The following is a 12,287-nucleotide window of genomic DNA, read 5'->3' as shown; positions in this document are numbered from 1 at the left end:
CCAAAATATCTTCCTTCCCTGCAATGATCACAGATTCTTACAGATTACTCCATCCACCCCCACCTTTGATTTAATAGAAAATCCCTGACTAAATCCATTAACTAATCCTCCTTAACTGCCAAATCAAGAAATTGCTAGAGCATATGTCAAAATGCCTGCACCTTAACAGCAGAATGTTTCCCCAGATTTTCCCCTTGTCCCCCAAAAGAACATCTCCCCCTTTTGCCCACGAAAATTCCCTCTACCTTGTAAACTTTAAAATCTTTTAAAAAGGTAACCCAACCAGATGTCTGAAAGCGAAATTTGACTGACCACCTTACCTTCCCACCAGCCACACTGCACTGCAGGATGTGTTCCTGCACCCTTTGAAAATGTGTGTGAGAACCTGCACTAAAGGCCCAACACACCCCTACCCCTTCCACTCCTAACTTATCCCCTCTGATAACAGCACCAAAGCTATCCATCATAGTGTCTAGCCAAATGCCAGGTTGCCAAACTTCTCAATACAGGAAATGATCAACTCCTTTCACTTATGAGACCTCTGATCATACCATAACAAATTGCTACCCTCCTGTAGGCTGTTGAGCCTCTTGGGTCATGAAAAAATACCCCAAGAGTGGTAGGACCAAGGTGTTATCTTTCTCCAACCAAACCACCATGTAGTACACAAATCCTAACACCCGATTTTCCCATGTTCTTGGTCATAGCTTACCTACTTTCTTCTACTACAAGGCTGCTAAAGCCACCAGAAGAACTTTACTATTTGCAGTTTCTGATTCCAATAAATGCTGAACCCTTCTTCATTAATTAATTCAAGAATATCAACATACTCCCCCTTCCATATCTTTTCATTAACTGAAGCTGGTATGTGAGGGGTCAGAAAGACTGCCCCACTCCCTAGATCCATGGTCTGTGTAGCTAAGTACTCACCTGCCTGAATCCCAAAATCTAAACTCCAAATAGACAAACCTACATAGCTTTCCCCCATGAATGCCTCAACTTCAGCTTGGCCCCTCCCTCAAGCTTGTGCTGATACTCCATGCTGTTTGCAGTTTCACCAGAAGTGAAAAGGCCAAGGCATTGTCTTTCTTCAACCAAACTGCCATATAGTACACAAAGCCCAACACCCAGTTTCCCCAAGTTGTCGGTCACAATCTACACACTCTACTTCACCCCAAGGCCACGTAAGCTGCCAAAAGATCTTTCCTGTTTGCAGTTTCCAACTCCAAAAAACACTGAATGCCTTCCGTATCGATTAAATCAAATATATTGAGATACTCCCCCTTCCAATCTTTTCTTTAACTGAGGAAGGTATATGAGGGGGTCAAACATACTACCCCACTCCCTTGCCCCAGTGCCTGTTTAGCTAACCAATCACCGGGCCTAAACCCAAAATCCGAGCTAAAACCTCTGTTAATCCCCCAAGCCACTTGCATGTTCACCAGATTCCTGACTTGACCCATCACCACCTACACCTCCTATACCCAAGCTATTCCCTGACACCCCCTAAGTCAGACATGCCTACCAGAACTCTCAATGACATATCATTACCTGCAGGTGCACCATGTACCACTCCAATGACTGGAGTTATGCCTGCAAGATGATGGCCACCCATCTCTGATGCAAACTCTGTGCTACTGCCATCTGCAAAGAAAAGGCAAGTGTAAATCCTCTGGGAAAGAAAGATAAAGATAAAAAAAAACACGCAGGCTGAAAGGATCAAATCCTGTACCTTGTGAACTACAGATCACCACATTTTTTTAGAACACCTTTATTGAATTATCAGATGTGATATAGACAAATTTACATTTATATAAAAGTAATCAACCTGTATTAACAAGTTTTTTATACTTCATATATATTGCTATATATCATATAACCTAAGCAATATCACATAAACTATTCAATTCCTCCTTTTTTTAAACAAGAAACATTTTTATTAAACCATCACTTATGGCATAGGCAGTCATACCACATTAAACTCTTCCACCAGGTACAGCCGTGAGAAATGTGAACAAGCCATAACTATGAGTGCGACCACAAACCGCAAATAGGGCATTCTGACATGCTGCTGTTGCAAAGTCAGCTCATCACTACACACCAGCTCCAGCTTTAGCCTGACATTCCTGCAATGTTGTAACAGCTGTAAGTGAGACATTTAGTGCTGCTCATTATACTGAACATAAGCATCCACATCCCCCAGAAATTCCAATGTTGGGGTTGATTTTTATCAAAGAGAGAGAGAGAGAGAGATAGAGAAAAACAACACACTCTTATTCATTGTATGCCTCACACTATAATCCCATGAGGCTTTTCATTCTTGACCTCTTTAGAGCATCTTTCTATTACCCAAGGTTGGTTGGTAAATGCTATATATCTAGGACTGGTTGAGTATTTCCACTAGGTAAAGGATTGTTACACATATGAAGGACACACTCTTTGGTGCCATGCCAGGCATATAGCTAAACATCTTGTCAGGGCTAGGAATTTAAGTGAGATTTATAAAATGTTCCTCCAGTGTTACACAGTCATGCAGCTGAGTGAAGCTATGGAAAATTAATGCTGCCCAGTTACAACAATATGTGGGTGGGGAAGCAATAAGGGAGAATTGGAAGTTTTATCTTCTGTAATGTGTCCCATGTACATGTGAGTGTATCGCTGTTATTGTAGCAGAAAAAACAAACAAACAAAAAAAAAAACAGATGCCTAACAGTTTTTTTGTAATAAGCATTCCCTGAAAATATATCCTATCTAACAGCAACCACCATTTCAGAAATCTAAAGTAATCTATGTGGACATCCCACAGTATTACTTCCTGCCCTCCCCCTTAATGGTTAATGCCACATTGTGTATGCACAGAAGCAACCATTACTCGTGGATGCCTCGCAGCCCGCAAAAATACCTTAAATCAAACTCACAGCTCAGCTGCAAGAACCAAACATACCTCTCCATCTCTTAGTGCAAGAAATCTGGACAAAGCCTGACAAAATGGGGGGGGGGGGGGGGCAAAGGCCAAAAATAGGAACAGATTTTAAATATTGCTCTTATAAACTTGGAAAGTTGCTAGTGTAACAGGTTTTATGTTAAAATAAATTTTCTGAAGGATCTCTTAAATTCAAATGTATGTCATGATTTAGTGACTCCACTCCTCAGATATCCCAGTGATTTGCCAGAAAACTACAAATTTTATGAGGAACAGTCCAAAAAATGAGGCAAAAATCTGGACAATTGAGAGGTATGCCACTGAACCATTGATAATTACAATATCACCACCGAAATCACTTACAGTGAATTGGCTCTCCATTCCCTATAACAAGTTGCCACCCACACACCACCGAGTCAATGAATTCTCCATAGTGATTCAGGAGATGCCTACCAGGGCAACAAAATTCTTTAAGGGCAAGCTTCTTTACGGAATTATAACTGCTCCACTTCTACCTTCAGCTAACCACTTAAAATAATGAATGCACAACCTCAATAACTCCACTTAAAGTAAAATACTGTGGGAAGGATGGAAAGAGAAAAAGATTTTATATTCAACAAACCATATTAATCCAATTCATTGGATCAATTCACTTCATTATTTAAAGTTATGGGAAACCAGTTACTAAATTCCAAAATAAAGAAAGGCCAAAATAAGGAAAGGATATGAGGAAAAAAAGCCCCAAAAACAACATACTATACCACCATCATTACCTCCACTTCCTTCATACAACTATTAACCCAAGGCCTACCTGACCACCAAAATACTTACAGGTCATCTCAGATATAATCCTGCATTGTAGCAATATCACACCTAAATCTGGTCCCTTTTCCTGCTACACTAACATAAAACCTCTAAGCCCCCACTACACTTACCTTACTTCCTCCAAACATACCCATATTAAATTAATCCTTCACTCCCTAAGCTCTACCTAAACCTTCCCTTTTATCCTAGGGTTGACATCCTTCTCCACCCCTAATCCCCGTTCTACCAACCCAATCCCCACCCCTCCCCTTAATTCTGTATAACCCTAAACAAGATTTTTAGTCACATAAACTGCAATGTACATTATAATTATGCCACTGCCTTTCTCATCTTTCATTATTCTAAGTCACAATTTTTCAATTTAAATAATTCTTGCTTTTGCACAGTTGTTAGCTTGAACCATTTTATGGAAGGCCTTTCAGAAACCATTTTTCTAAAATCCTATTTACAGGCTTCTTGAAAATATTTGAGTGTAAAGGGTTAAAAGAATTGTTTTGTGTAAAATATTTACGTAGCCACAGTTAATATATTTTAAAATATAACTCAAATTTAGTCTTCTGACAAAAAGTTTCAGTTCAGTCAGCAAACTCACCAAATTTGCTGTGCATTCAGGAATAAATGAAAACTTTTTTTAAGCATGGCATGATGAGCTTCACTGAGTGTAAAACTGTTTAAGTTAATGATAAAAGACAAGGCTAATTGTAACATCTTCAACCCAAGCTGTGACCTCTCTTCTTCCCCCATGCTTTCAAGTTTGCCCTCTGTTTTGAACTCTGAAAGTTCTGAAAATATTGAGTTTGCAAGATTGTCTGAAAATCTTTGCCAGGATTGGCATTAATTGTGTCAACAGTACTTACTTCTTCACAATGGGATGATGAGCTAGCAATATGAGATGACCTACCACAGAAGAAGAGAAACAATTTAATTTCTATAGAGAGAACTCTGATCTTTTTAGGCAACTATTCTCCCTTATCTTTGTCAGTATTCAGGAAAGTAGGACTTGTAAAGTTTGCTGAGAGGCTGAATGAGACACTCAGTGAAAGAACCATAATAAAGAGGCTCAGATGAGTTGCACCATTACTAAATGGATTATATTCCACTGTTTTTCTTATGTAGGAGACACCATTGCAAGCTTGCATGTAATTGAAATTCTGCCTACAGTTGAACTAAGTGCACTAGATGTAACAAAGTTACAAACAAATTAATTTTCTTATTCTTTGCTATCTTTCAGTTCTTCACTTCCAGAAATATCCTGTTGTATTTTCTGTGTTGTTGAGAATCATAGAAATAATGATCCTCCTTAACTAACTAAACTATTCAGCTGATTTTTTTTTCTTTCTCCTTTGGAGAAGTATGTTGATGTGACAGGATTGCTGTTCTTCCTTTATGTTTGGGTAGATCAGAATTAGTGATCATCTGGTAAACAGTACCTTAGCTACATAATTACATTATATTTGTCTGGATATTCTTTTTACATTGATATTCTGGCCCTCCCCCCCATTACCTCTGCTTTCTGAGACTATATAGCATTGAAAGGTGAGTTACAGAATGTGTGTGCATGGAGGGGAGAGACGTCAGTTTTGAATTTATCACTGGATGTGAAGTTGAGCCATAACAGTAAGAACAACAGTAAGCATTTCATAAGCAACAGATGTTTAATCATATGACATGTATTCATTTTGAATTACTTAAAACATCTGTCAGTATGGTCTGCCTCTCCTCTCTTTTCTCATAGTTTCTGGCACAAACTCATACTGTTTTATATCTTTCCACAGCCTCTTGTTTACATGATTGCATTTTGTGGAAGGTGACTCCATCGGTTTAATTATTAGGTAATTATTAGTCCTGGTGGATATGAATGCAGTGTCTGTGATGATGCATAGCTTAACCATATGAATCTCAGAATGTTAAAGTGTTAATAGTGTAATTACAGCCTTAGGCCTTAACCACTGAAAGTTTTACATGCCAGAGGCTGGAATTCATTGTACAGCCTTGCCACTGTCAACCTTAATTTGCTTTAGTCTTTGTCACATCCAACTGACAAACCAAATTCAATATAGGCAGACTCTCTCTCTTTCTCTCTCTTCTGGGAGTGCCGAGACAAGTCTTGTGAGGTTCCACTGTGAAAAAAAATATGTTCTCCTTCCTCCAGCGCTTTTATTGGCTGGCCTCCATTTGAACACAGTTTGGTTATTTTTTCTTGAGTTTTCTACTGTTTGATTGAAACTAAGTAGTAATGTATAGGACTCAGATATGTCAGTCATTACATGTCTCTTTCAGGATGTGATGCACTCTTTACGTACTTCACTAGAAAGATAATCCCCGGGATTCATGAAGCACAGCGCAAGGATGGTTTTAGCCTTGTGCCGAGTGTCCTCCTTACAGATGGTGCAGCAGCACCATATGAATATTTATGAGGGCGCGCTGCCGCACCCTTGACGTGCACAACAAACGTGTGCGAATGCAGGGGGCGTGCTTAAGTGCTCTATGGAGGCTTAAATATATCCCCACAGTTGCACAACCTACAATGCTTACTATTAGAGCCCACCTCTAATAGTAAGCAATTAATTCAGTGTCCGTGTATACTGAAATGTATGCTAAGCATACAAGAGGGTTCACGAACACTGAAATAAAATCAAAGTAGTAAACACACAAGCACCTAGTGGAATGTTGAGCCCTGTCCCTAGGACTATCACAATTAGATTCCCCGTGTCCCTATTTTACATTTATATTGCTTCATTATTGAAAGTGTAAGCAAAGTGCAGTGTGTTTGAACATTGCTGCCCTCTGCTTAGCATAGCTTACACATCAAAATCATCCAAATAGAAAAAAAATCATGCAGCATTAACATTAACGTCAGTAGTGTAGTGTTTAGAGCTTCCGCCTAATCAACAGACATTCACGGTTCGAGTCCCACTATAGCACATATCATTTTCCATGTGGAATGTGTATATAAACATATTTATACATATTTTTGCTGTATAACCTACATAATAACATGTAAATGTGAACTAGAGTACTGCATGAAATGTTTAACTAATGTCATTGAATGAAAGTGGTAGTGTCATAATGAATAAGGCACTAGTAAGCAGGTTTAAGCATAAATAAGCAGTAGTAAGCATATATAAGCATAAGTAAGCGTGTTTAAGTGTGTTTGTGTGAGGGTATGCATTGCCTGCACAGATTAAGCAAAGTAGAAGCTAACTGAGTGTAAGAAACTGCAACCGGAGGTTACAGACACACATATACATATATATATATATATATATATATATATATATATATATATATATATATATATGTATATATATATATATATATATATATCTATGTATGTGTGTGTGTGTGTGTGTGTGTGCATAGATATACACAGATATACAGCTATGATAGGAAACAGCTCACAAGAATGACATATGTTCACAGGCTATGCCATTGGAAGTGAGGGGCCCAAGCAAGAAACATGTAACATGTAGCATGACCCCCCCCCCCAAGCTGGACAGAGGAAACATACACACAAACCCACAAACAATGTAAATAGTCCACTGCTCCCCAGACCACAGTCAGGATACAACCTGGGGGGGGGTACAGAATGCACCCGTGAAATCTAATCTTGCAACACAGACAGCAGCGACCCTTGCAGGACACCCCAAAAATTGACATATAACCAAAGGAAGCCAATACGACGACCATTCTGGCTGGGGTGTGCACATACCCGGAACACAAGGGTGGGAAAGCCTGATGACCCATGGGTCGAGACAATGTAAAACGTGGGTCCCATGAAGTGGAGAGTGGGCAGCATGTAGTGGCATGTTCAGACCCGACCTGCAACTAGAGTAAGGATGGGTGCTGTAGAGCTGATGCGGGTGGGGGAACTATGGGTAGCTAGTTATGGGTCTAGGTGTGCAGGTTTTGGCTGACGTGGGTCTATACAGACAGTCCCAGGGATGTGAGAAAAAGTGTTCATTGGGCAGAGACGTCGCCCAATGAGCAGTCACACCCGCTATGAGTCCCACTGCAGCAAAGTCTAATCTACATGGCAAAGAATGGAATAACCAGATGTAGATGTATATATGTAGAGGAATGTGTGTGTATATTTACCCATAGCTACATGGAGATATACCTCTCCTTCTCCATAGTACAAATGTATACATACAGAGACAGAATACATATACATACCCACATATAGATATATACATATGCAGACACCCATACACCCATATGTCTGTATATAGTAATGTATGTGAATATATATATATATATATATATATATATATATATATATATATATATAGATATATATGTGTGTGTGTGTGTGTGTGTAAATATACACATGTAAATAGTTAGGATATGATACAGCAGCTACGAATTACATATGCTCACAGCCCTTGCAAATGGTCGTGAGGTGTCCAGTCAACAAACGTGTAACATGTAGCATCAACCACCCCCACCTAGACAGGTGAAACATACAAACACATGATACAAGTAAACACACCACTGCTTCCTAGACCACAGGCAGGATGCTACCAGTGGGAGAGACCTGTCAAGTCTAATCTTGAAACAAAGACATCAATGTCCCTTGTGGGACACCCCAAAAATTAATGATCTTTGGAATCTGTCCCTGTAATGATTTATCCAACCAGGCTGTATACGTACACGGACCAGTAGGTTGTGCAAGCCTGATGACCCATGGGTCAACACAATGTACGACATGGGTCCTGACATGTGGAGAGTGGACAGTGTGTACCTGCACCCACAGTAAGGATGAGTGCTGTAGAGGGGGGGCAGGTGGGAAAACTATGGGTATGCAATTTTGGGCCTAGGCGTGCAGGTGTTGGCTGGCGCAGTTGTATTAGGATTGCCTTGGGGATGTAAGTAATATTGCAAAATGAGCAGAGCTTATGCCCATACCTCTCAACCCCTAAGAGAAAAACCACTGGACAGAACATAAACCGTTGGGGGAACAAATAGGGACAGAAACTACATATTTCACTTACAACCTTAGAAAGCTGATAGAATAATATGTTATGCATTAGCATGACTTGGCTGAAAGATGTGGGGTCCTAAACCCAATTACTTGTCTGTATTTAATGGTTTCAGTTCCCTGGTATTTGCCAAACAGGTGCAGATTGTAAGAGGAACATACCAGTAGCATGAAGCAAACTCTGGAGAGGCCGCGGATTCTGTACAGTCGACAGGCATGCTTACGCCTAATGGGCAGCCATTCCCAATATGGGTCCCACTGCAGCACAGTCCAGTTTACATGGCTAAGTATGGTATAATCATATGTGTCGTTGCATAACCCACTACACAACACCCATGAACACATGGTCGCAACAACCCAGTGTAGGCTTGTAAGCCATGTAATAGGCATCACAAGGTATTATTGTAGTCCTCACCCCCACCCAGGGGTGTGAGTGTCTGACGCAAACACCAAATGCAGTGCATATGCACAGCTGTTGTCATAGACAACATGGCCAGATGTGGACCTTCCCTGCAGCCAAACTGCACATCACTGGATAATCCCCCTACTAACACCACCCTTTGTGGCCTATGCACACCATATACCTATCAGCCCCTGTTCCATTTCTATTAATGTCTACAGGTACAAGTAGGTGACACCCTCTTCCCCCACGAAATTGCCAGTATTTGGATTCCCAACCCACATGTAGTATCACAGATGTCCCACAGGACACATGTAACTAACACATGAAGGAGCACCACAAGCACATCTGGAGTAGCACAGGCTCACCACCTTGCAAACCCCCCCACCTCACACTCTATACCACTACATCAACTAGTGATACTGACATCTCTTGTCCTGCCTCGCATACAAATCCCAACATCCAACATACCTTCCCTACTGCTCCCCATCCAATTATAACTACAAGCTACTATACAGTTACAATGTGACCCCCACTACCTACCTGCCTACTCCCTAGCTATACGCCTCTACAGGACCTGCTAATAGAGAGTAGGTTGACCCTGCACCTGCATTGATAGCATGATACAGGTATTCCCTGGTGTCAGTGGTATCTGTCCATACAGGGCATGTGTGTAAGGCATTGTATGTCCTTTGTGGATCACATTTGATGGCACCACATATGTTGCAGGTGTCCAGTGGGGAACATAGTGAAGGTGCATTGTCCACAATTATGTGTCTATTGTAGTGGTGGACAAGGTGCCATGCCCTCTGCAATCACACCATGCCTACTATCTGTCAACAATGTGCAGGGTACTAGCAACATAGCAGAATTTTTCTAGGCAAGTGTGTTTGTGTATGACACATGGGTTCAGACTGTATGCTGTGTAATAGTAGGGTTGCTTACTCTGTTCACCAGGTCTTTTGCCAGATGTAGGGGCATGGCTTGCCAACCCAGTCTCTTGGCTGATTGAAATTTGTAATCCTCGTGAGGTCGACATTGTGACATATAATATGACCACCATATAGGAAAACTACCAAACCCGCTCCATAAAATGTCCAATGGTTAGACACTCACAGCCACCTCCACACAGGATATGACTGACAAAAACACACACACACACACCTGCCATGTCTTGGAATAGAACTCCGACCTAATTAGCTTGTCACACTTCAGCATTACACAGTTATAGCGCATGCTACAGAGATTACTGGGCTACCCTCCCGCAAAGGTGTATTTCACAAGGAATGACATCAGCAGGTTTACCAAAGTAGGGCATTTCAAATATCCTGCAAGTGAGTAGCCCAAAATGCATTGCTCACAAAACAGACAGTGAGACACACACAAAAGATCTGCAACTGACATGTGTGGGTATAGAACCCATAACCAAGATCTATATCACACTACTGCATGGAGATGTTATAGAATGCACCATAAGGATTACTAGGAAACTTGTTCCTCAGAGGTGTATTTGACAAGAAATGACATCAGCAGGATTACCAAAGTAGGGGATTGTAAATGTCCTGTGAGTGGGTAGGCTATAATGCATTGCTCCCTATGCAGATATTGAAACACACATAACTGACATGGTTGTGTATGGAACCCTACCACAGTTCTAAATCACACTCCAGCAGTACGCAGTTACCCAACGCGCTACAGAGATTACTGGATTACAGCATTCCCAGAGGTGTATTTCTAGGTGGGTGACATCAGCAGCCTTGCCAAAGTTGAGTATATGAATTGTAAGAAGTGTGAGTACTCTAAAAAGCATTGTTCCCTTCTCAGGCAGACAGACACACACAGTTGGCAAGTCTGGGATTAAAACACCTATCAAACTAGTTTATCATACTACAGCATTACACAGTTACAGGATGCACTACAGAGATTACTGGGTTACAGCAGTCCCAGAGGTGTATTTCTATGTGGGTGACATCAGCAGCCTTGCCAAAGTTGAGTATATGAATTGTAAGGAGTGTGCATACTCTAAAAAGCATTGTTACCTTCTCAGGCAGACAGACACACACAGTTGGCAAGTCTGGGGTTAGAACACCTACCAAACTAGTTTAGCACACTACAGCATTACACAGTTACAAGATACCTTACAGAGACTGGGTTACAGTACTCCCAGAGGTGCATTTCTAGGTGGGTGACATCAGCAGGATTGCCAAAATAGGGCCAATGAATCATAGTGAATGTGACTAGCCAAACATGCAGCACTTGCTACACAGGCATAGGAACAGACACCAAAGAATGCACAACTTCCATGTGCGAGACTAGAACCCATACCAGAGTTCTATATCACACTACAGCATTACACTGTTAAACCATGCACCACAGAGATTGCTGCAGTACTCTCGTCCCCAAAGGTGTACTCCCCAGTGATTGACATTAGCAGGATTGCCAATGTAGGGCATTTGAATTGTATTAAGTGTGACCAACCTAATTTCCACAATTAGTCTGTATGCATTAATCGCTGTCCTGGCTGGACAACAATACCCCGCCTTTGCAGGTCATGAACCCAGGACACTGTACATTATAGTCACAGTAACTAACCACTAAGCCATCACAACAGTACATGAGACTGAGGTTTCACCACAGTATTCCCAGTATAGGCCAATCAAAGTGAACATGTGAAAGGAATGTATATACAGTTGTGCATAAAGTACCTCCCCAAAGCCAGCTACACAAAGCCAGCTGCACAAGGCAAAAGTGACAATGTTTGTGACACCCATGGAGACAGGAGCTGACAGTTCTACAGATTAATCCTGTACTAAGGTATTGTATGAGCACATCTACTTGTGCATGGTTTCTGACATCCCACATGGAACCATCAATGCTCACCTCCAAAATAAGCAAGCCCCTCTGGTGGTCTCCTGCCATTAACAGAGTATACAACAGAAGACAGACACTGCTGAAGCAAAAAGGATACGCCAAGGATGCAAACAACTCCCTTACCAGCCACAGTAAGATGTTGAGATCCCCCATGAAATCCTCGAAAGCTGGTTATGTAACTAAAATCACCACAGATTCCAGAGACAACCACACACCATTCTATAGTTATGTCCTGAATCTAACAGGCAATGCTGAGACATGCTCTGAGCTATGACAGTATAGCATTA

This window comes from Protopterus annectens, chromosome 8.part0, assembly GCF_019279795.1.
Source record: "Protopterus annectens isolate FY-2018-M chromosome 8.part0, PAN1.0, whole genome shotgun sequence".
NCBI lineage: Eukaryota > Metazoa > Chordata > Ceratodontiformes > Protopteridae > Protopterus > Protopterus annectens.
Note: the sequence above shows the minus strand (reverse complement) of the source record.